We start from the raw sequence: 26,017 nt of genomic DNA, 5'->3' as shown, positions 1-26,017 counted from the left end.
CAGCTGTCAGTCAAAGCTCTTATGATGACGTTTCACCCCAATTTAACATCATCGCGGCAGGAATTAGAATCAAACTTATGGGAAAGGAGACCCCTTGGACATCAATCAGCGTGATGAGAACTATTGATAACAAAAGAAAGAATCTTTGGAAAAAATTATCTAAGGAGAATTAATTAATTTTGTCTGACCCCAGTCCCATCCGCTAACATGGAGGAGGCGGGGTTTATGACCTATACTGCAGCCAGACACCAGGGGGCGATAGAGACGTTTTGGCTTCATTTTTGGGGAGCTGTCGCGTCGTCCATGTTTTCTACAGTCATGGAACCTGACCTTAGGACTTCCAGACCATATTTAGCACAGACATTCCTATATACAATGCCCTGAAAAAGTATTCATATCACTTGAACTTTTACACATAAAACCAGGACAAACAGATTCAGGGATAGCTTCTTTCCCAGGGCTATCACCGTAGTAAATAAGCACAAAACAATTGAGCCTGCTTAACTATACCATACTTGCCACTGTCACTATATTACGCTGCTATTCATACTATCATTATATTAACATTATATGAATGTTGCTATTCTGTATATATTGTACTTATTATTGTTTGAGTACTTCGGTTGTTTTATTGTACTTTTTATATTTATTATTGCATTTTGCACCAAGGGAGTGGCACTCCAATTTCGTTGTACCTTGTAAAATGACAATAAAGGCTATTCATTCATTCATTCATTCATTCAGTCACCTTACAACCACAAACTTAAATGTTTTTATTGAGATTTTCTGTGATATACAAATGCACGCCACATCTTTCAGATTTTTGTTTGTTTAAAATTTTCAAAACCAAAATGACAAAATGTGTAAATGTTCAAGGGGTAGGAATACTTTTTCAATGCACTGTGGTGTGCCATGTATGCCCCACCTGCACCCTGCTGTTATGTGCTGGATTGCCTCAGAGGCATCTTTGTACCTCTATCTGGTGTGGTCCATGCAGTGCAAGGGCCCATCCTTCCACGATGACCAGTCCTTGGTCTCCTTCCTTTTGCTTAGCGTACAGTCTCACAGTGCTGGATTTGGGATGAAAACCTTGATGCCTGATGTGGACCTTCCTTGTCTTGATCTCTTCCTTTGGCCAGCTGATTGTTCCACCAGTATCTGATCAACAGCAGAGAGTAGGTGTTCATAACCCCGATCTTTTTCTTTCCATTCAGCTGACTCCTCAGGACTCACACACACACACACACACCTCGAACCGATATCATTTAATCTTAGAGTCTACATACTCTACTTTCTTCCATAAACAGCAACCAAACTTACATTCCTACTTTTTTCCTTCTGTCCAAAAGAGACAAAGTGATTGATAAATAACATCTATTCATAGTAATGTTATGAAGCCATCATTATTATTATTATTATGTTTGGCTGCTGTTTAGAAAATGCTAAACAGAGATGGTTAAACAATGAGTGCATTTAGTTTGCAAACATGAACACACAAAAATTACACATTTCTCTAGTCGTGACATACAAGCGTCACATATTTGACATTTGTCATAATTTGTGTGTTGTGTCAAATCCTTTACCCTGACTGTTGCACAATGTCACAGACCGCCCAAATCCCTGAACTGGACACATGGTTAAGATAATGATGGATCCACAGCACTGATATGTTTTGATCTTCACAGGCATAAAAAGGAAACGTAACCAGATGGAAGAGGATTCGAGGTTGGTGATACTTGTTACTGGATTCAGATCACAACATTTTGTGGCACTGCCTACCCCAGAAAACAGAACATTTTAGATGAAGCATTAGCATTTTTCTTCTTTTGCTTGCATGTGATCTATTGGCTCCCTCTTGACTGTGAGAGATGGATCATTCCTCTGAGCGTGGGGATTCTTCAAAGCAGCTTCCTGCATGCTGCTGACAAACAGAATGGTAAAAGAAGCTGATGGTCTTCATTTATTAAATTTCCCAGTAGAGCTTATTTGACATTTTTATGGCAGGAAGACATGTTCCTTAAAAGTTCAAGGCAAATTAGCTGTCAAGACTTCACTGGGATGCCCTCGAGGTCGGGGAGCTACATTTGTATCACTGGACACTGATAGAAATGTTACAAGAGCCTCAGCATCTGATTTACACTTTAACATGATCTCCACAAAAAGAGCATGTGGACCATTTCCCATGAGAAATGCAAAGGTGTTCTCCAGATGCAGAGGCCATCATCTGATTTATTACTGAAAAACATGCATGTGTAACGGATGTGACATGTTGTGATTTAACACAGGTGTTATTCTAGAAGGGAAACCCTCAAAAACGGACGGAGCAGTGGAGCAGCCAAAGGAAAAGACTGAATTAAAAACTGGCTCACTAAAATATAATTTATTACATTTAAACAGTTAAAAATGTAAAAGGAATGAAAACAACCCTGGCCAGGAAAAACTCTCAATAAAAATCAATAAAACAAAATCATTAAAAGTCCATTCGCGTCCGCCACGGCGTAAAAGTCACTAAGAGTTAAAAATCCAGCCAATCGGAGCAGAAGGGAAAACCCGGCGGCGTCCTATCAGCGTTTCCGCTCCGGGCTGCTGGAAGATGAGGGGCAGCGACAGTCACTGTTCTTATTAGTGGCTACGGTTATTATAGTGGGATACGTCGCGACACTTACCCGGATGGGCAGAGCTCTAAACTTTCCTGTAGCACGCCAACCGGCACCAGCCCGTCTCGCCGTGAGTTAGGGCGCTGTCCCTCTGGCCACTGATTCCCCACCGTGATCGGGCCTCCGGTTATCCCAGCCGCAGAGCAGCTCCCTCCGCTTCTCTGCTCGCTGGCGTCGTCTGCTCTCCCACGTCCTGCACACCAACCTTTACCCTTTACCAGCCCCGTGCCGGCTTGCGGCCGCCTGACAACATTCACTCTGCCATCTCTGCCTTGTCTCCCGTGCCTCACGAACACTCTCACCAACGCCAACTCCGGCGCCGCCGCCGCATGCGGCCCTCACCTGCTACTCCTATTTCGCCATCCCTGCTGCCTGTCTCTCAAACCTCTCTCTCCGTGGTCTGCCAGGCCCTCTGATTGGAATCTGGGACCTCCCAGGTGTGTCAGGTTCATAATCAGGGAGGGGCGGAGTCTTTCCAGGACAAGTCACCAATGAAACCCATAAAAATAAAACACTGTACAATATTAGAATATTAATAAAGTAAAACATGCACAATAAAAACCCAGGTAACTTGTCCATCTCCACCCTGTGACACATGCAGTTCTGTTTATTTTAGTTGGCGTTTTTTCCTGATCATAAGTCGGTTCCCAACTTTCCTGCATAACTTTCCTGCATAACTCCGATATACTCTCACGGAACAATTAACATTTTGGAAGATACGACGGTCCACCTTCTTAGGTAGATACGTCCATATCAGCAGCTCTGTCTATCCAGACATTTTAGTCTCAGCAAATTTAAGTGCAAGACTGTATATGAGTGAAATGAAATGAGGCCTGAAAAAACAACAGCTTTTTAATGAAAACTTTGTAACCCTCTGTGGGGGGAAACTCCCACTGGGTTTAAATCTGGGACTCTCCACCATTTGACCTTAGAACTGAAGAAGCTTCTCGGATGAAGGTGAAACGTCTTCAAGCTACTTAAAGAAGTCCAGACGCTTTTCTTTCCAAGCTCCTTTGACTACGATGACCTGATGACTGAGAACCTTCACAGACAAAACCTTGTAACATTTTTTAAACTCACGACTCTATTAGTGAGTGGAAGCAATATAGAAAACAATGACCTGTATGGTGAAGGACAGGCAAAGCTGCAAACACAGAAAATTGGGGAGGTGAATCGTGCTGCACATAAAGTACGCAAAATGCTCCAGATACTCAATGTTAGAAATAGGATGCTAACTTTCACATAGCAATATTTAGCAGACAATGTTTATGATACTTTAAGTTAATTTCTTATATGCAAATATTATCATTTTGAATAAAGACGTCAAACTGAGACGCTGAACTTATTCTTGTTTTTCATGGTTTTGAAAGTTGTTAAAAGTGATAAATTAGACAAATAAAAAATGACTCTGAGGCTAAGAGGAGATTAGAGGTCACTAGGGTTAACATTTAAAGAGCTGGACTCTGCATGTGAACTATTGTATCACGCTGATTCGTATCTTATTCTATTTTCATTCAAATACAGTACTATTGTACTTATTCTTAGTTTATTTTATTTCAGTATAGTCAAAAAGATTATCTGTCTGTCTTACCTTCGATCCAGGAGGATAATATTTCATCCCATTGTATGCTTGAGTGTATATTGCTGGGTTGACAATAAAACGTGACTAATTGGGATATTTACATCCCAATTAGAGATAAGTAAATAAGTACCTTTTCTTTATTATAATATAATATATATATTATAGAAATATTTTATATATATATTCCTTTTAAAGACCAAATGGAAAACCCAGAAAACCGTGGCGAGTCAATCTGGGTAAGTGCTAATGGAAAAGGGGCTTAAGAGGAGCCACAGTGAGAAGCTAAAGCAGCACCCCAGCTGGTTGATGACCTCAACACCTTCTACTGCAGATCTGAAACACTAGTTCACAGCTCCAATCTGCTCACCCTCACTTCACACCTACGCAAACAGCCGTGGTCCCCGAGTCGGACGCAAAGCCACAGACTGAGCAGTGTGTATATGTTTAAGCTCCACCCTCGTAATGGACACACACCAGGGAACACAGGTGAACAGAATCTTACTGACAAAACAGGGGAAGCAAAACACACAGAAAAGACAAGGGACTGTCAAAATAAACCAAGCAGCACACACACACACACACACACACACACACACACACAGCTTCAGCCAGGGAAATGCAAAGAAAAGTCGAGACATGAAGTAAATCACTGTGATGTGAAAGAAGTGTTCACGTGACTGCACGAACACACACTTTGCATTTTACAGTGTAAAAAAACGCACATGTTATTAAGCACACATCTCGTGCTGCATGTAGTCTAATTAGGTCTGTGTATGCAGCAGGGAGCAGCAGACGTCAGGTTGACTGGAGTGTGCTGTAGCGATTTGTAACTCTTAAGTCATGTCTGCTGCTTCGCCGCTTTCAATTTACAGGCTCTTCTTAACGAGCTAAGCTCCCATGACACCAACACACACACAACTGCACATTTACACACACACACAGTCTATGCCTCCAGCCTGTGCCCATTTTTCTACAGTACTAATCACCCTCAGGATGCCAGCCCTCACACCTTCATGCTTTGTTTGTGACAGCCCTTTTTCCCCCAGAGCAGCGGGGGGGGGGGGGGGGGGGGGGGGGGGGCGCTGGATGGGATCTCACTCCCATTTTGTCACTGACAGACGTGCACACTGTGTGGAAAAGTGAAAAGTGAATGCTTGGCTGCTTACCTCGTTTCCACCCCTCTCTCCTGCTGCCTGCAGGGAATTAACAGATAAACATTCCTGTGATTCCTGTGTTTGGTGGAAAGTTTCCAGCTAATTAAAGGGACAGAGGTTTGATGCATCTCAAAGAAATCTGGCGACAGTGAGCGGAGTGACACTGGTGCTCCATGTTTCTGACAATGTTTTCACTTCCTCTGTTCTTTTTCAACTAATCTCATTTATACAATAGAAAAGAATCGACTGCCTTTATTGTCACAGACGTACAATGAGATACAGAGCATCTCCAGCTCTGTGCAAACATGTGGGAAAGGGGGGGGGGGGGGGCACAGTTTCTGCAGCACTATATACATATGAACAGTATTTAGAAAAAAGAAAAACAAATATATAAAATGTACAAATACACAAACCTGGAAAAAAGAGAGGAAATAAATATGTAAATAAATAGTGTCATGTGTTTACAGTTTAGGTTATTGCACATAAGTATTGCACAGTGGTGCGATGAGACGGAGTTGTGATGAGGCCCTGGTCAGACACCAAAGAGTCTTAAAGGTCAGGATGAAGATTGCAAACTCCCTCCTCACTGCTACCAATCCATGTCTGCTTCACCGAGCTTCTAAAGATGCTTTCTGCATTCACAAAGAACCTCAAACAATGATTGTTAACACTCATATACGAGTGTTAGAAGTGTTATAAATGGAATCAATCAAATTATCTCTGTAGCAACAGTTACTTCTTTACAATGGTCACATTTACTCAACATGAATGCTTATCATGTCAATTACAAGTACATTGTTTCCATCTATCATTTAATGTATTTCACAGATATTTTTCATTTCTGATTCTCTGATAACAAAATTCTCCTTCTGACTTTTACCTTTGAACTCCTCTCGTCTTTTTACCTCATCAACATGTGAACTTCATTCTTCATCAGTCACATCAAACATGACTTCATCTGGTTTGTGATATCAACAACTTTTCTATTTCTCCGTCTTTTTGCTCCACCTTTATCAGTTCACACACACACACACACACACACACACACACACACACACACACACACAGCTAGTACACCAACATCTCTGATACATTAGCAGTAAGCAAACACTGAACACCTGCTGGGTTTTGTCCATAAAACTACTCGTCTAAGATGACCACAGTGTAACAGATCTCTCAGCAACATTTTAGGCACTACTGCCCCGATCAAGTCAGTGAGCTGGGATGTTTTACTCTAAACATGAACTACTGTTACAGCAACAGACATGGACTCCTGGTGTCTCACACAACAACTCAATGTCCACTATGTGAAGCAGCCAAACACATGCCTTCTCCTCTCGTTAACTGAGATAAACTGCTGCCATATTTGTTTTACATCTATACTGTCCAGTCTCTGCTGGTGGCCATGGCAACACGTTATTCATGGTTACATACAATTTTAGACTGATGTGGGCCAAAGCCTAAAACGATGTGCCGGGAGTTTGCTGTTCTCCCCGGTTCAGATATTTGAAGTTTGCACAGCCACATGCTGGCCTGAAAAAATTGTAAAAGTTTATTTTGCAACCCAGACAGAGTAATGAGAGGGGCACTGAAATTCGGGATTGTCCGAGAAAAAACGGGAGGGTTGGCATGTATTGCCTTGCATAGCCTGTAACGTTATTGTGACATATTTTATGAGTGAATTTGGCTTTAAGTGAGTTACAGGTTTCTTTGAAAAACACTTTCTTATATCCGGGTTCTTCCTCTTTGCTGCCTCCTCTCCTCCTCGCAGCGCAGGTTTGCCGCTGCTAAAACTAAACAGAGCTCCCTGAAAGGCTCAGCCAATCCCATTGGCCATATTTGTCACATGATATAGGACTCCAGTAGAGGATGTAATTTAACTCTTTCTGCTCCGCTGGGTGAATGAGACGCTGACAGATCGCTTTTTTTTATTTCTATCAGGTTTGTTTTTCTTTACTCGAAGAGATCAAATTATTGGTGGGGACGTGTCCCTTCCGTCCATGCCAAATCTACGCCCTTGATCCTAACTGATCTCAGAGCAGTTAAAGCAGAACCAGCTTACCCTCATCTCCCAACAGTTGAATGTCAAACACCAGAGGCTGATCTTCAGAGCACTTGTGCAAACCCCCAGAAGAAGCTGCTGGCTTACTGAACTCATTGTTAGTGAGAGATGGACACGCCCACAGAGACAGATATAGTTTCCTATGAGCATCAAATGAGTGGAGCTTTCAGTAACAACAGCTGACTTTTAAACTGAGCTTTATTAACATGTTAGGCCTCTTTCAATCTCACTGTTCGGTGCCTTTCCTCACAGACACTCACTCTGTCATAGTGTGCGGCTGCAGACTGTGTGAGGTTGTAGCGTGGACCCACAAGCAGCTGCATGGAAACAGAATTTAACTTTAACCAAGAGTGAGTCCAAAGCAGGACGACACCTTTGTTAGTTTGCAAAAGGAACTAGAACTAAAACAGGAAATACTCGGGAATAAGAACATAAAACCTGGAACATGATGAACAGACGACCTGACGAAGGACAAACACAACATATACACACAAGAGGAACACAGCTGGGATGAATACACATAACAACACAGAGAAAGCAAAACTAAACACACTAAACACAGGACGAGAGGCTGTGAAAATAACACAGGAAATGCACCGAGACACAGAGTAGAACATGTGGCCTGATGCGCATAACAAGACAGACTGAGAGAGGGAGGAGACACAAAGAGGCAAACATGGAAACATTTAAGGGAGACGAGACACAGAGACACAGAGGGAAAGAACTCAACAGTACACAAGAGGAAACTCAAACAACTCAGGATCACAGAAACGAATAAACTCAAAGAGCTGGGTCACATGATGCAGACCCACGACACACCACCTCTTATACCACCACCGTGGATTTGAAAAGTAGCACAGAGGTGAACTCTGAGGTTCAGGGTTGCACTCTCTGCTCAGGTTCAACCAAATGCTGCAAAACTGAATGATGTTGCTTCACACTGTAAATGAACAACGACCCAACACACACCACATATGTACAGTTACATGCTTTTATTTTGAAAGTGAATTTAAAAAATGGTAATAGTAGGTTTGTGATATTACCGTCCCTCTGACGTAGAAGTTTGTGTCCCACTGGGCAGCACTAAGAATTTAAAGTCAACACCTAATGGTGTTTGTTTTTAATAAAATTTTCAAGGAAATACATCACTTCCATTTATATTTGGATTAGAGTGAGTAAGACTTCAGGTCTCACTTTGCTACACTAAATTTATAAACCATTTATAACGGTATTCTGATCATGAAAGCACAAAGATCAGCTGCTTCATCACAGGCTTTGTGAAAAGTTATAAAATCTGTGTTTTTCATCATAGATTATACATACTATTCCATACTTGAAATGTGCAATTCACTTGTATTTTTATTTTTATTTTTATTCCTATTTATCCCCTTTGTATATTTTATCTATATATGTCTTTGTATTTATATATGTGTGTGTATATATATATATGTATATATATATATATATATATACATATATAATATTCTGTAACTCTGTAACTTCTGTCGGTGCTTTTTTGGAAACCAAATTTCCCAGAGGAACCCACCCGAGGGATTAATAAAGTTTTATCTTATCTTATATTTTTGATGCAATTTTTTTTGTTTGAAACACATCATTTCATGAAAAGTTTATGATGTTGCCAAAACACAAAATTTGTAAAGTTTGTAAATGTGAAATTTCAATTGAAAGTGGAAAAATTAAAAAAGTTTGACAGTGGATATTTCACATATTTTTAATGAATGTAATTTATATGGAGAGTCAACAAGAGGACTTCGACCATCCCTGGTCTTGGTAAGAAAAAAGTGTTTATGAGATGTGTTTGGGGTAAGCAGCACATGTGCGAAGCTTTCCTGGCAGCCCAATACAGTAGAAGTAATGGTGTGAGAGCAGTGGTCCTGCTTAGAGAGAAACTACTCAAAACACATCCTTGTTGACATGTTGGAAGCTGCCCCGGGCAACACAAGCTGCCACTATACGCTTTTCATTACCACGAGCAAACCCATCTTCAAATCCTGTTAGGGCTATCGGTGGGATGCCGAGGCTTTGTTAACAGGAGAGAGGGATTTCATATGAGTGCACGCTGAGTGTGCATGTGTGTGCACGTTTCATTTTAACTCATGTGGATGAGCATCTACACTATATGATATATAATACTTTACACTTTAATTTGGAGGCTTTTATGTACTTTATTTATTTAAAAAGAAAACATTTGCTGTACAAAACAGTAAAGTCTGGTACTGTGTAGCCAGCACTCACTTCAAAGAAAGTTTCTTTGTTTTTGCATTTTTAATCGTGTTTTTTACTCTGCTTTATCGGTCCGATACTGACGTAAATTACTGGATCGGATATTGGAGAGAAATAAAAAATGTAATCTGATCCAATAAATATCAGAAAAGCACCTCACAAAACTTGCGACACGGCGTAACTCGGCTCATAACCGTAGCACGTCGGAGCAGTGTGGTCACGTGATAGAGCGGCTGTGTGTATTTGTAGCGTCGCTACCAAACCAGCATTTCATCTCCGAGGAAGTTTTCCCAGAGAGAAGTAAAGCACGTGTGTAAGTTTCCAAAAGTTGATTCTGATCATCTGGACGTAGCGTTTTCTGGGAGAAACGTTTCATCATCATCCAGGTGACGTCTTCAGTCTCAGCTGACGGCAGGTTTCCAACCTTATAAACAGGACATTTGACTGAAACCAGCCCACTGAAGGAACAATGGGCTGGGAGGTCAGTTCCTTAATCATAATTAATTCTATGACCAAATTCTCATGACCATTGATCAACAACCACTGATCAATGTCCATGAGTCCCATTCACAGAGTTGGGGAATGGCTGCAATCACAGCATGTAAGATGGTGACAGATGGACCCTTAGGCCCCTCCTCGATTCAGAGATGGTCTTTCCCTTTTCACGTAAATGGCCTCCTTGACTCCGCCCTCAAACCAGCGTTCCTCCCTGTCCAGGATGTTACATCCTCATCATTGAAAGAGTGTCCACTGGCCTGTAGGTGTGAACAGACTGCAGAGTCCTGGCCTGACGAGGTCGCTCTTCTGTGTTGTAGTCAGAGGTTGTTTGGTTTCCTCGATGTATAAATCCTGACAATCCTCCTGCACTTAACAGTTACACTTACTCTTACTCTCTACATGTTACTCTGTTTGTGTCGGGGACCCGATCCTTGGGGTGGACCAGTTTGTGACGCAGCGTGTTTTGGGGTTTAAAAGCCACAGAGACACAGTGTTTAGAAAAAATGCGTCTCAACTGCTCCGATACTCCTGACACGTACGGGATCACTACAGGTTTTCGCTTGGGCAGCAGTTGTCCTTCTCTCCCTGGCCGCTTGACACAGGAAACCTGCAGTCAGCTGAGAATGAAGAAGTCACTTGGATGAGTGACGAAACGTTTCTCCCAGAAAACGCTACGTCCAGATGAACAGAATCAACTTTTGGAGAAACACACACATGCTTTCAATTGTGTAATTTAAGTGATCTTGGTAGCTCTGTTTGGGAAGTTCAGTTAACGCTAGCAATGTGTTTTGGAGTTTGTACGTGTTTTGTCTCTATGAGCCACTGCATATATTTATATATAAACATATATAATTAAAACCTAATTAAAAAAACGTTTTTTTTACATTAGTAATTCCTTTTGTGCATAATTTTATATTATTGTTAATAATAAATTAATTAAAGCAACAAAACAACCTGAAGAGCCGGTTCGGAGCCGAAAGAGCCGGTTCTCTAAAAAGAGCCGGAAATCCCATCACTAGTGTGGGGAGGTCAGAGTAACCACTGGCTTAGTAACTATTCCCACACCCCGCTGCAGGGTTAGGGAAACGTGGATCCAGGGCATGAAAATGTGACTGGTATACTGTGCAATAAACTGCAATACCAGCAAAATGAAATATTTATTTCAACCCAATAATCATAAAGAAGACTTTAACATTACTAACACATCTAGATGTAAATACATATTAGCCTCCTAGATTAGTCAGTTCTGGTATAGAAGGACCCAAAAATATACACCAGCGACTTCTTGGCTGTAAATACATCATCTCCCCCTGCTGGTACTGCAACTTAAGCATACGTTCCCATTTCACGTCTTGGAGAGGCGAAGAGTGGCGTGCAAACAGTGGACTGGCATGTCTATTACACGCTTTGCCATGATGTATTACATCACTTCCATTTTCTCAAGCTCCCAGAGACTCGAGATGATGGATGTGCTTTTGAGTGCGCAGGCACCAAAACGAAATGATGAACACAACCTGTGATATTTATGTGTTCTTGTGGTGAGACTGCATAGGCAGGTCTAGTATATGTTTTTAGATTTTAACACAAATGTTTTTTGCTTTTCTTTATTTTCCTTATGTGAACTGCAAGATATTATTTTACCATATAAGAACCTTCCCTGTTTTCCAAAAAACACATGATGGTGTTCCTCGCAGGTCATTATTTTCTAAGTATGTTGCCGACTGCTCTTTGAAATAATTGATGAAATCTTGTTCTTTCAGCAGTGATGGATTAAATCAACAATTCCTGTTGGTGGTGTGAGTCCTTTCTTTTCTCTCTCCTCTTTGAGTCAGAGACTTCGCCACTGGTGCGTGATCAGTGATAGGATGAATCTGTGCCTGTAATATCCATCATAATGGAGCACTTTTTAGTGGTCCAAGTGAGAATGTGAGTGGTGTACTGGTGAAAAGAAGGTGCAATTCCTGAGAGTGGGATGATGTGAACGCCAAGGATTGCAAAGACCAAAATTTTTTAAGATTGTCTGTAGGCTGCCAGTTCATTTGACTCACTGCTGCACTGAGCCTGTCATTTTTCAAATTAAATACCAGGGTGAAATCTCCTATTGTAAACGTCAGAATCAGTCGAAAGTGAAGTGAAGACGGTATGAAAAAAGGAGGGGTCATCATAAACTAGTAGTACATAAATCCAGATTTTGAACAGATAAAGTCGTTATTATGAATATTCCTTCTGGATCTGTGCACTGCCTAACATTGCTAATGGTAAAGTTTATTTTTTGTTCATTTATAAGCTTATGCCTCTTTGTTTTGAGGTGTAGCTGAGTTTGTGTGAGGGAACTGTGGAGAACTGAGTGTTTGTATGTAGGAGGACAATGTCTGCCTATAACTCACTTCACCAATTAGTCATTTTAAACCTCTTTTTCTGGCATGAAGTTCACATACATTCAATGTGACTTGTTGAATCCAGTGCTGTTGAATGGAAGAGTTGTATCATCACTCTGTTCACTTGAATGGACCATTTTTTTACAGTAATATCAGATTATGGAGACTTGCAATAGTCCTGAGAGTGAGCAACATAGGCTGTGCCATAGAGATGTAACAGCACAGTTTAAGCTGCATTTTTAAAAGCCAGAGGGGCCAACGGCGCGATATGGCAGCCTCGCTTGACTACATGACCCACGTGACTAGGGGTGGGCGATATAAACGATATAAATTTGGCCAACGATAGAGAGTTTGACTATACCGCTCTATCGCGATAGCGCATGTTGATGATGTCATCAAGCTGCACCTGTTTTGGTCGAAAGCGAGCTAACTTCCTGTTCACTTCTAACTCTGTTAAATTTAATAACTTCTGTTTTCATGGATGTTAAACTTAATTGTTACACCTGGTAAAGCAGCAACGCTGATGATTTTATTAAAGATGAAAGAATTTAGACCGTTTTTAACTCTCAGTGTTCGTTTGACTTTGGGACCTGAAACAGACGGAGTTTTGGACCCAGATTCCTCCGTGAAGCTCCTCACTACGGCAGCCGTAATGCTCTGACAATCCATCAAGCGGTGCGTCTTACCAAAGTTGTACTAAAACATTTTTAACAGATTTCTGCCAAAATCAGTTCGAGGTCAGTAAGCACAACCAGAATTCATACATAAGGCACACTCTCGATTTTTGAGAAAATTAAAGGATTTTAAGTCCTTATAGTGTGGAAAATACGTTATACAGAAGAAAAGAATATATTGCGATATATATCGTTACCACACGTGCTTCAAATTATATCGCGATATGTATTTTAGGCCATATCGCCCAGCCCTACACGTGACCACCCCAAATATTTTACCACACAAACTGTAGCTGATTGGGTAACAAGTACCCTGCACCTACGTGTGGGCAACAAGTCAGGTTTTTGCAAGAAACAATGAAGCAAGTACTCTGTACGTAACCTGTAATTCTGGGGATCGTGTTTTGGAGTGACGAAGGTGCAAGTTCCCTGTACTAACATGTAATTTGTGGGTTGTAAATTCCAAAGAATTCTTTACAAGAACCAGCTCTTGGCTCCAAATTCCCCATCTGGATGCAGTAGACCTGGACTTTTGTTTCACCAAGACAGTTTTACTAATGACAGCTAACGGCTTGGGGTATAAGGGGAGGCGCAGCCAGGATTTGCACAGCCTGTTTGGGAGTCGAGATCTGAACCTGAAGTATCAAAGATGAGCAGTGTTACCACTATGCCATCCAGCTGCCTTTGGAATTTCAGGTCAGGGGTTCAACTCCGGCCAGGGCGTCTGACTCCAATAAGGACCCCTAGGCAAGACTCCCCCATGCTAACCAAGCCTACCTCAGCTATGACCAAGAGAGAGATAACTGAAGCAATACCAGCTCGGATGTTGCCCGGATTAACAAGATGCGTGTGAGGTGTTGATAAAAGTAACGATGAAAGTAACTCTGCCGGAAGGGGTTACGTGAAGAGGATGTGGGGCCTGTGGGATCTTTGATACCCAACATCCAGACTGACAACGAAACAACTCGTAGCTCAGTGTTGCAACATTCGGGAGAAGCAACAGCTATCACAACTGGAGAACGAACAGGTACAACACAAACACTACAACAACGGGGAGCCAGGATGACAGATCATGGAGAGGAGGAGAAGTCATCACCCCGGCCCGAGCCTGGGTATCAAGCCCCAAGTGCAACTCAAGGCCCATTAATTGTGGGACCAGCCGACCCTGTGAGATAGAATCATGGTGGAGAACCCTGGATTACCAAGACTACGTGAAGTACCACCCTCTACTAAACGATGCATTCAAGACAAGCAGTAATTCATCACACCTTTCTGCAGCTCCGATAGTAGGCTAACTTCCCTCCACACTGCCTTGATCTTGGCCTCTAGTCTCTTTCTTCATGGAGGATTCTGCTCCTTGCAGCAGTGCCTTTTGGAACCAAGCATCTCAGTGATCACTGCTGTCATGGTATTGATGAACTGATTAGTTTCAGAAGGCCAGACAGTCCTGATCCCCAAGGATCGCCTGGGGGAATGGTCATAACCAACTACCGGCCAATAACTGGTAGGTACTGGTAGACAGAGAAATTCCCTGAGACTTACCAACCAGACTACCAAGTCTTTTTCTACTTCTGTAATGGACAAGAAATCATACCTAACATGAGATTTTTATTCCAGTTTTCTGGTGTTTAATAAAATATTTTGTGTAGTACCATCTTAGGTTACATTTTTGTCAAGAAAACGCAGATGACTTAACAAAAATACAATTCCTCCTTCCATCACTGTTGATTGGCCTTGGTCAGGCCTCTGTAATGAGTGCACCATCTATCTTTCTGATGGCATTTTCCCAGTGGAGCCATTTCATTATGAGATTCATAACCTTATTTCCACTTAAAACTACCTCTTGCACAAAAATCAACTTGGAATATTTCACAGGAACACCCCATGATGTGTGTGTGTGTGTGTGTGTGTGTGTGTGTGTGCGTGTGCGTGTGTGTGTGTATTTGGTGGGACTGTTCTCAAGAAAGGCTTTCTCCACCCCACTGAACAAGAATAATGAGTGGCTAGTCATTCGGTGGGTGGGGGGCGACTCATCTAGCTCTTCTCCCTCTTCTGTCATTATTTGCTAATTACCAGCATGTAAAATGTGTTACATGTAGCCAGCACCAGCACCCACACTCATAAAGCTTTGTAACTTACAAATTAATTTAAAGGATTTGAGGTATTATTTGATGAGCTAATTCAGGTTAAGAACTGGTTACTTGAATTATCTACTGTAAAAATTTATTAGCAGGAGTGCTGAAGGGAGAATTCCCAGTATAGTAAGGATTGGTTTCCTGTCCAGGCAAATTTCATTATGTTTCCAAGAGGTTTGCACTGGAAAATATCCTCTGATACCACCAGAGGATATTTTCCTGTGCAGACAAATAAAATGGGAACTCAAATGAAACTATCAAACTTTGATCTACCAATACACTGTGTTGTGCTTGTTTTAACCACAAAAACTGGTGGTTCAATAATTAAAAGGCTGACATGAGAGTGATACCTGCACATCAGCAAAAAAACAGCTTTCAGATGGAACTGCGGCGCACAAGCATAGCACATACATTATGTCTGCAATTTTACAAACATAAAGCCTTTGTTAAACCAAATACGAGTCCTCCTCTCCCTTTCTTGTTACAGTATCTTAGAATCGTCTTTAACTCTGTTATTATCATATGATCTAAACTGAAGGATGAAAACTTTGGTGACATAATAAATTGTATTAACATTGTATATGTTAATACAATGCAGCAAATTCAACACTGTTAGGAATGCCATAACCATGCCAATACCATGCCTAACATACAGCTGCTCCATACAGCACTCAAACGTTTTTTATTTAATTTTTCTTCCAAAACGTTTCTTGTAATGAAGCAGTCTTGAGTAGGGCTGCGGCTATAGACTATTTTAGTAATATATTAAATTATATTTAATATTATTAGGGCTGTCAAAATGAACACGTTGATGCAGATTAATCCATCATTCTTAATAATCTGATCAACATTTTTAAGGCAATCAACCCATCTGCAGTGCAGAATGACTCAAAATCCCTGAAATGTTTCTGTCAATGCATTTCGGGCAGTTTGTCCAAGCAGAGTTACCGTCACACATGCGCAAATGGGCAGTCGATCTGGTAGTGACGGGCAGCTGAACCAATCAACTCAGTGTGGAAGATGATAAACAGCACATTGGCCCCAGTTTATGGGAAATTTGAGTATTAAAAAAACAAGACGGAACAGTCGACCGACATAAAGTATTGTGCAGGAAGGAATTTTCTTTTCACCGAAGCACATCCAGGTTAGAATATCACAATAGTACGAAGCATAGTCAGGAATGCTGCTAGCACTTTGGCTAACAGTGTTGGCCAAGTTACTTGAAAAAAGTAATCAGTAACTAATTACTGATTACTTCCCCCAAAAAGTAATCCTGTTACTTTACTGATTACTTATTTTCAAAAGTAATTAGTTACTTAGTTACTTTTTTAAAATATGATTTACAACCTGAATAGGTGATAAAGCGATAGATCTTTCAGCCCAATTCTACTTTTTCTGCATAATCATCATACAAAATGTAATCAAATGGAAAAGTCTCTTTGTAAAACTTGTTTTATTAGTTTTAATCTTTTAACTTTATGCATCAAGCAAAAATTTAATTATCTGCAACATTCTCTGACTGGAAGAAATTAGTTTAACATTTAAACCTATTTTCTGCACATTCCAGCACATAAAATAAAATATTTTTGTGTGTTTACACTCAGTCTTTCAAATAGATGCAAGTAAAACACAGCAGAAAATAAATAAAGTCAAAGACTAGCGGTCCTGTTGCTCTATTTTCACCTGTAAAGCAGGAGTGGGGTAGGCGGAGGTTTACCCTGGTGCAGGTGTGCAGCGGTCAGTGGAAGAATCCGCGAGTTTCTCTGTGAGTTTCCCATTACGTCGTAGCTACTCGGTGCTTGTTTGGAAGTTTAGGGGTTTTTTCGCTGTAAAAAGTTTTCTTCCCACGCACAACGGACACTAATGTTTTTGTCACTTTTTATGGAATCAAACTCAAAGTAAGGTCAGTACTTCCACGCTTTAAACGCTGCACGCTCATACTCTCTCTGCACTCGATATATGATCCATTGTTGATCTGCACACAGCTGTTGTCACGAACGTCGCACTCGCTTACATCACTGTCATGAGACACTCATGATAATGACGTAATCACGGTTTTAGTAACACAGTAACGCAGCGTTCTTACGGGAAAGTAACAGTAATCTAATTACCTTTTTTGCAATAGCATCCCTTACTTTACTCGTTACTTGAAAAAAGTAATCGGATTACAGTAACGCTACTGCCCATCTCTGTTGGCTAACGCGTCGCCCAGATTGCAACAAACCACCTTCACAGAGCGTCGGGGCCTCAGTAGGTCTATCTCAGACAAACTGACTGACACGTCTTAGTAACTGGCTGAACATTAGCCGCATTTATGTGGATAAATGTTTACAGAGAGTTTTTTGCTAACATGTTTATTAAACATCTTGAACATTCATGTTAAGTGCATATATATTCCCTTTTTGAGTCTCTGTGCTCATCCAAAACAAAATGTGATGAATGTAGATTAAAAATGAATGGAATGTAATCATGATTAATCAAAATTTATCCACAACAACCTGTGATTAATCTGATTAAAAATTTTAATTGTTTGACAGCACTAAATATTATATTAAATATATAAAACACCAGTCTTTCAAAATGAACTGCTCATTGGTTTCCATTTCAGAAATTTTGACTACATAAGTTTGTCAGGATGGTGAAAAAAACAAACAAAACAAACAAAACAACAAAAGCATTTAATTGTATTTAGGTGCCATAATAATATTTTCTTTTTAAAGAAAACATTTTCTTAAATGCAAAAATATATAAATAATCGCAAGGACAGTCAAACGTTAAAGTCAAATAAAATATGATATCAACTCAAACTAAGGCATGAAAATGTACCTTTACACTCTCATGGCCTCTGATTTGGAGGTGCTGATTCTCATTCCCACCGCTTCACACTCGGCTGCGAATCGTTCCAAGGTGAGCTGGAGGCCATTACCTGATGAAGCCAACAGAACCACATCATCTGCAAAAAGCAGAGATGAGATTCTGAGACCACCCAAGTGAAAGCCTTCTGCCACTTGGCTACGCCTAGAAAAATTACAAACAGAATCCATGACACGTGGTTTTGTCTTGCCTTCATTATTGTAGTTGATGTTGGGGTGGGTACGGGCTTGGGGTGTCTGGGAATTCCCTCGAGACCGGTTTCTTGGAGGGCTCGACCCAGGGGCCGTGGTCATGACCTGGATGAGGCTCTGGTGCCTCTTGGGTGGCGTTTTTCTGGCGGGTGCGTACAGCAGAGCTGGGGGAGGGTCTGTGCCGGTGGACATAGGTTACTGGCCGGGTAGCCTAGCTGCAGGGGTGGGCTTGAGGACTTGAGGTTCTGGGGCAGCTCCGCCTCCGGACTGACGTTCTGGCTGGGCCTTGGGTCCTGGTTGGTGTGCACTTTTTTATACACGCTACACCATCATGCTTCACATACATATAGAGCCTTGGAGGCCTATAATGGCGTCCAGAAGACGGTCGTTTTTTTCAGTCTCACTTCTGGTACAGCTGCCCACCTCCCAATTTTAACAGGTAGATATTGAGGGCTCTCTAGAGGGGCTGTGCTGACACCAGCTGCTATCTGGCAGAGGGTCAGATAGAGGCCCCTCCCATATTTTAAATGCACTTTAGAACAGCACGCAGCACCACCACACGGAGCGAGGCATTGGGTCTCCACAACATCCTGTTCTCTGTTTGCCATCTGGAGCGGCGGGCTGGGAGGAGGATCTGGCTGTCGGGGTCTGGGTTGACAAGGCAGGCAAGAAAAATATTTATGAATTTTTTCATAAATCCATGAGATAGTGGATTTGTTTACCTGCAGTTCCTGTGGTTTCTTCCTCATTTACAGCAGCTGGACTGTGTTAAATGCAGTCAAAGGTGGTCCTTGCTAAGCAGTCACTGCAGTATTATCTCTGCAGCTAAATATAACTCTATAGACTGCAGGTTTAAGGCACTTCTGGCTTGTTTCAAACCTAGAAGCTACATCCATCTTTTAAACACAGTCTTTTAAATGCTGGTACTTACATTTTGGCAATGGATCTTTTACTTCCTGCCAAGTGCAGCGTGGGGTTTCTTGTCACTGCTCGTTCTGGTACATTTGCTAATATTTGATCAGCTTGAATTTGGGAGCTGGTGCTGGTTTCTGAGCCATTATTGAGTGACTGGTGGGCTCTATGTAAGGACTGAATCCTGTCAAAGAGAAGCAAATATGAATGAACTGAACTAACCAGGAGGACCTTTAAATACTTCTAAAATAAATTGTTTTTTTGGCTGAGTATGCATTTTTGGCTAGCTGTTAGTGGGCGCATAGTAGGTGGAAAACAAGTGTCTGTGTAATGTATTATTCTAAGCATGTGACCTGACATTTCAAAATGTTGGGACCACCTGACACGCAGTTTCAGCTCGGATGTAATTATACTTGCAAACTGTTACTTTGAATCAGTATTGAAAAGATTGCAATTATAAACTCAAGCAAGGAAGACCAAGAACATGCAAAATCAAATGAGCAGAGTCAAAGTTTGTGTTAAGTTTTGTAAGGAAAGAAAAGACAAAAAGGATAGAGAAGAGAGAGAACAGAAATCTGGCAGAGAGAGAGATGGCTGGCAACACCCAGAGCAGGACCCAAGTGATTTATCCAAGTGTCCTGCATTAGTCAGATGGATGTTGCTGTGCACAGATTAAGATTAGGAAACATTCATCAATGCAGCAATGGACACAAATGCATTACAGGCAGGGAGTAAACAAGGCAGCAGCCACCAGGCGAATCAATGTACATAATTAAAAGAATAATATGGAACAGCCATCCATCACATGTCCACAGCTGTTCACCATTAGCCATAGATCACCTAAAGGACACTAAGCACAGCACTGTAAATATGCTGGACTGGTATTTACAGTGATCAGTATTTCATACAGAATTGTGAGCTGAAACTCTGAGCTAGTGCTAAAGTGTCAGCCGGCGCTTAAGTATTGTACCTTTTTTCACAGTGATCATTCTAGAGTCTGCCAGTCCCAGGAGCAGCAGTGATGGATGTTTTCCAGATTTGGTCATTCAGTTGATCCCTGCACCACCCAAACACCTGCAACATGCTCTCCCTTCAATTATCAGTCAGTCAGAGTTTATTAGTACAGTAGCCTTTTTACATTTTAGTTCAGTTCATACTGTTAAACGTATTACTCATAAACTACATCAAATAAAACAGACGTGAAAATTATATTGACCAAATAACTAATCTGCTGGAGCCACTCGCCTAGTTTGGGAGTCACCGCACCGAGTGCTCTGATTACCACTGGGACCACCGTCACCTTCACCCTCCACATCTTCCTCAGCTCCTCTCTGAGGCCTTGGTATTTCTCCAGCTTCTCGTGTTCCTTCTTCCTGATGTTGCTGTCATTCAGTATCACTGCATCGATCACTACGGTCGTCTTCCTCTGTTTCTCTACCACCACTATGTCCGGTTGGTTAGCCACCACCATTTTGTCCGTCTGCATCTGGAAGTCCCACAGGATCTTAGCTCGGTCATTCTCCACCACCCTTGGGTGTCTCCCATTTTGACCTCGGGACTTCCAGGTTATACTCGGCACAGATGTTCCTGTACACTATGCCGGGCACTTGGTTATGGCGTTCCATGTATGCCCTGCTGCTAGCATCTTGCACCCTGCTGTTATGTGCTGGATTGTCTCATCTTTACACAGCCTGCACCTGGGGTCTTGCCTGGTGTGATAGACCCCAGCCTCTATGGATCTTGTGCTCAGAGCTTGTTCTTGTGCTGCCATGATTAGTGCCTCTGTGCTGTCTTTCAGTCCAGCTTTGTCCAGCCACTGGTAGGATTTCTGGATATCAGCCACCTCCTCTATCTGCCGGTGGTACATACATGCAGGGGCCTGTCCTTCCATGATGGTTTCTCCTCTTTTTCCTCTTAATTGGGTTTCTGCTGCCTGAGGTATTCACTGAGCATGCAGTTGGTTGGTGCCTGGGTCGGTGCTGACACTCAGCAGTCCCTCCTTCCTTCCTCTTAGCGTACAGCCTCATTGTGCTGGACTTGGGGTGAAACCCTCCATGCATGGTCAGGAGCTTCCTGGTCTTGATGTCAGTGGCTTCTATCTCCTCCTTCGGCCAGCTTATTATCCCAGCAGGGTACCTGATCACGGGCAGGGCGTAGGTGTTGATAGCCCGGATCTTGTTCTTACCGTTCAGCTGACTCCTCAGGACTTGCCTGACCCTCTGCAGGTACTTGGTGGTTGCAGCTTTCCTAGCGGCCAACAGTGGGGACAGAGCATCTCCTTGGTAGATCCCGCACTTGATGGTGACTTGTGCTATGGACTTGAAGTTGGCCTCTAGTGTTGTACGCCACATCCCTATTGAGTTCCTGATGAAGGCTCCTAAGGTCCGGTTGATCTTGTACAGGTCCACCAATTCCAGGATCCAGGTGTGGGGCATCGAGTCATGGGCCTAACACAGACACAGACACACACATTGCGCCTGACCAGCCTTGTGTGGGTCGTTGTTATACTTCTCTGCTGAGCCTGCTGCCCTCGGGACTTAGCCCCGGATATGAGGAAGAAAATCGATGGATGGATTAGCATACATGTGACTAATATCTCATTAAGTGTGAATATAGACCTGAGATGTGAGGTATTATCAATGTATTACTCCATTGTAATCACATCAGATGATGGATTTATTTCACAACAAAGAGAAAAGAGGAAGAAAAATGGAGCAGGACAGGGAGAGACGAGAGAATGAATACTCTCCAACCCAAATGTGACCCGTCTGCCCACTCGGCTGCACTATAGTCACAGAACGTGAGCACTACCCACTAGGCAAGGTGTAATTTAAAAGGATGGGGTGACCTTTCCTCTCTTTTTCTTTGGCTTGTTGCAGCTTGATGCATCCACTGCAAATCCCCTTTCTCTATCTGCCCCCCCGACCACACTCCCCCCTTCCACCTCATCCATCAAGCTTCATTGATACTGTTGGATATGTTCAGTATTTGAGTAGAATAAATGTAATGTATATATGCACGGGGTGCACTCATTTACACATTTAATGTGTATGTGAAGCTAAAATGTGTATGTGAAGCATATGAGATTAGGAACATTTCCCTTCCAACTACTCTGTGCTGCTGAATATGGCTCAGAAGACACAGACTGTACACACACTCCTGTTTATGCAACTGATGATATGCCTGCAGGCTTTGGAGCAGAATCAATCATGATGGGCAGAAGTCAAGACTACACTTTCCTGTTTCTGTTCTCCCACTACACCATCGCGCTTCACCAAACATTCGCTGTTTTTTGTTTGGAGTGGCCAGTAAATCATCTTCTTCCCAAAATCAAAATTTGACAAGTCAGTTCCATTTTTGCTTACGGCACGACCCACATGTCCAGTTGTTTGTTCCTAAAATCTCCTCTAAATCATGTGAGGATATTTGCTGCTACTTGTAGCAGGAAATAGTATTTTCTGAGGTTCTTCGTTTAGTGGTAAGACAACATTGGAAAACATCATTAAGGACATTTTTCTAAGAAAAACACTGCTTTCATTAAACCTCAGCTGTAGTTCGAGGATGTTTTCCTTAATTTAGGCATTCACATCCCTATTTAATAGCACTTTCATTTACAGCAGTAAAGGAACGTATCAGCACTCATTAAACCCAAAATTCAGTCTGTTACGTGCATGTTGGGAGATCTCGGGCATGCTTAACTAGCATCTGGGGAATTTGGAGGCCTGGTCAGTGGATTTCGCTTTGTGTTGTTGTTTTTTGATCCATTTCTGAGCAGTGCACTTGCACCAGCACAAGTCTTTTTTGTATCTATAACTATATTTTTTTTACCATAATGTTGCATTAAAATATCAGGATAAGAAATTGTAAAAATGTATTCATCTATATTATCACATTAGTGATAATCAAGTGTTTCTGTGCTTTGTTTTATTAAAATAGCTGTTTAGCTAATAGATGTTTAGCTCTGTGGCCAGCAGCTTATCTGCTATGACGTAGTGATAATGGGGACGGTGTTGGATTATTTTGAGGGTTTTTGCATAGAAAGTCATTTGTTTATTCACTGAAAATATAAGAAAATCAGTAGAGGAGGAAACCTTGCAGAGAGTGCAGAAATAAATGCATGGACTCACACGACGTACACTAAAACAGAATTGTATTTTTCCAGGTGTGACCCAGAGATGTACTGAGGTGTACACGGTGAGCAGTAATAGTGCAGACACTTGTGTAGCTTCTGTACTCACCAAATCAAGTGTTGAGCTTTTGTTACCTCGTGGCTACACAAGCCAGGAAGTACCAACGACCGGATTTGGTGTGTGGTAGTAACAGGTAAATGAACATTTTTTTAATTATTTGAATATATATGAGTTCTTGTGTATAAATACACAAACAATACACATATGCTTTCAATTGTGTAATTTAAGTGATCTAGGTTGCTCTGTTTGGAAGTTCAGTTAACGCTAGAAATGTGTTTTGGAGTTTGTACGTGTTTTGTCTCTAGGGGCCACCGTATATATTTATATATAAACATATATAAATAAAACCACTTTTACATTAATAATTCCTTTCATGCATAATTTTATATTGTTGTTAATAATAAATTAATTAAAGCAACAAAATAACCTGACGAGCCTGTTCTCTAAAAAGAGCCGGAAATCCCATCACTACACATTACAACTCTTAAATTATGTTTGGATTTAAAAATAATTAACCTGAAGAAAGAAAAAAGAGAAACACAGAATTATATTCAAAATGTTTTATGTAAAGGTACCTGACTTTCCTGACAAACAGATTAAAAATGATAACATTTATTGTATAGTGATGTATTTACAATCCCTTTGATTTAATTCATTGGAATTATAATGGCTATTCACCCTTTGATTACATTATTCGTGTTTTGTTCGCTTTCTTGCTCTCGAGTTTGGGCTGCTCAGCATCATGCTCTGTTCTGTTTCTGCTTTTCTCCCAATCTTCCTTGAAATTTGTCTTTGATTTTTAAAAAAAAAGTTACCAACATGCATGCAGACACATTTGAACACATTTCCTCCAAGCAATGTCAAGTCATCCTTCATTGTGTATGCTCCACAGCTATCTTTAGGGCATTAGGATAACTGTGTGTGTGTGTTTCCTCCTCCTTGTCCATCCTATTTCTCAAGAGTGAAGAAAATCAGATAGCATCATTATCATACACCACTATATGTTGGCCAGAATGTTGCTGCTGAAGGTCAATGAATGGGGAGGGTAAGAATAAGAAAAAGATGAGATGTTGAAAAAGGGGAAAAGGACCAATAGAGCCACATATTCAAACAATAAAATACCTATGTGAGCAATTGTGTCTTATTCTTGGAGGGATCATGTACCCAATGGGGAACATGGATGACATTTCAGCTGGCACAAAGAAGAACATGACATCCACACAGGGTCAGCAATACAATGTAATGGAATAGGATTGAATGTGATGGAGGAATATAGCAATAATAGAAGTGGTGAAGGAGCTGTTGCTGAAGGAGCTTGCAAAGAAAAGCGTCTGGACTTCTTCAGGTTTCTTGAAGACGTTTCACCGCTCGTCTGAGAAGCTTCTTCAGTTCAGGTGTTGCACACTCACATGTGCAAGAGACTTGAATGGAAATGGAGTCCAGTGGATGCCTCCAGAACATGTGAACCTGATGAACTGAGTGAAGAACTCAAGTCAAATTTATTTAACCTGAAAAATAAATATTGCAAAGCAACATGAGTGTTTGCTTATTTCCTAAGACAGATGATCAACTGTTGAAGTGGACACACAGTAACAGTTCAATAACACTTGCATTCAGCTAGTTACAACATCCCATACTGTACAGTACAGTGTTAACGTGAAATGGTTCCAAGGAGCTGTTCATTTTCTCGTGTTGGATCTGTATTCCTGAATGAACCAAAAGCTAAAAATGACACCATTCAACCCCAATAACCCAGGGACTGGGAATCCTGGAACCTGTAACTGGATCCTACAGTTTCTTGTGCAGAGAAAGCAGATGGTCAGAGTAGGCAGCACAACATCAACAGACATAACAGTGAGCACAGGATTGTGTTAAAGCCTATTATTGTTCACGATGCTGACAGACAATACTCTGGAAATTTCAACACCACTTTATAAAGTTTGCTGGTGATACTACAGTGGTATGCCTCATCAGTAATGAAGATCAGTCAACATGTACACTATGCTGAGGTTTTTACTCACCCATCAGAGTCCTTGAATTCAGGTCCACAATCACTTCCGTGGCCTCGGGTTCATAAGATCAAGCACCAAGGCATGCAGACTCTTTCATAAACATTTGTGAAAGAATGGGTCACTGTCAGGAGCTCAGTGTGCCACGAGGACCTTCTTTACTGCACTGTGCCAAGTGTAACGTTTGGTGGGGATCGTGTCCACTGTCTAGTCTTTCCTGAGTAACATGGGTAAATAAATAACAGCTATAAATAGCAGCTGGGAAATTAGTTTAGGGGAACAAAGCCTATTGTGATCAAGTCCCTGCCATTGGTAAAATTAGTGACTTGTTTTCACAGATTTATAGACCAAAAAATTTGAAAAGCTTCACTGAACATTCAACAACAATGTGCAATAGAAGAGTTATGGTTTACAAAGAAGCACTTTAAATAACTAGAAAAACAATCATAATATAAAA

The sequence above is a fragment of the Neolamprologus brichardi genome, chromosome 2 (genome assembly GCF_056152115.1).
Source record: "Neolamprologus brichardi isolate AB-2024 chromosome 2, ASM5615211v1, whole genome shotgun sequence".
In the NCBI taxonomy this organism is placed as follows: domain Eukaryota; kingdom Metazoa; phylum Chordata; class Actinopteri; order Cichliformes; family Cichlidae; genus Neolamprologus; species Neolamprologus brichardi.
The sequence above is the reverse complement of the archived record's forward strand: the minus strand, read 5'-3'. Positions refer to the sequence as shown.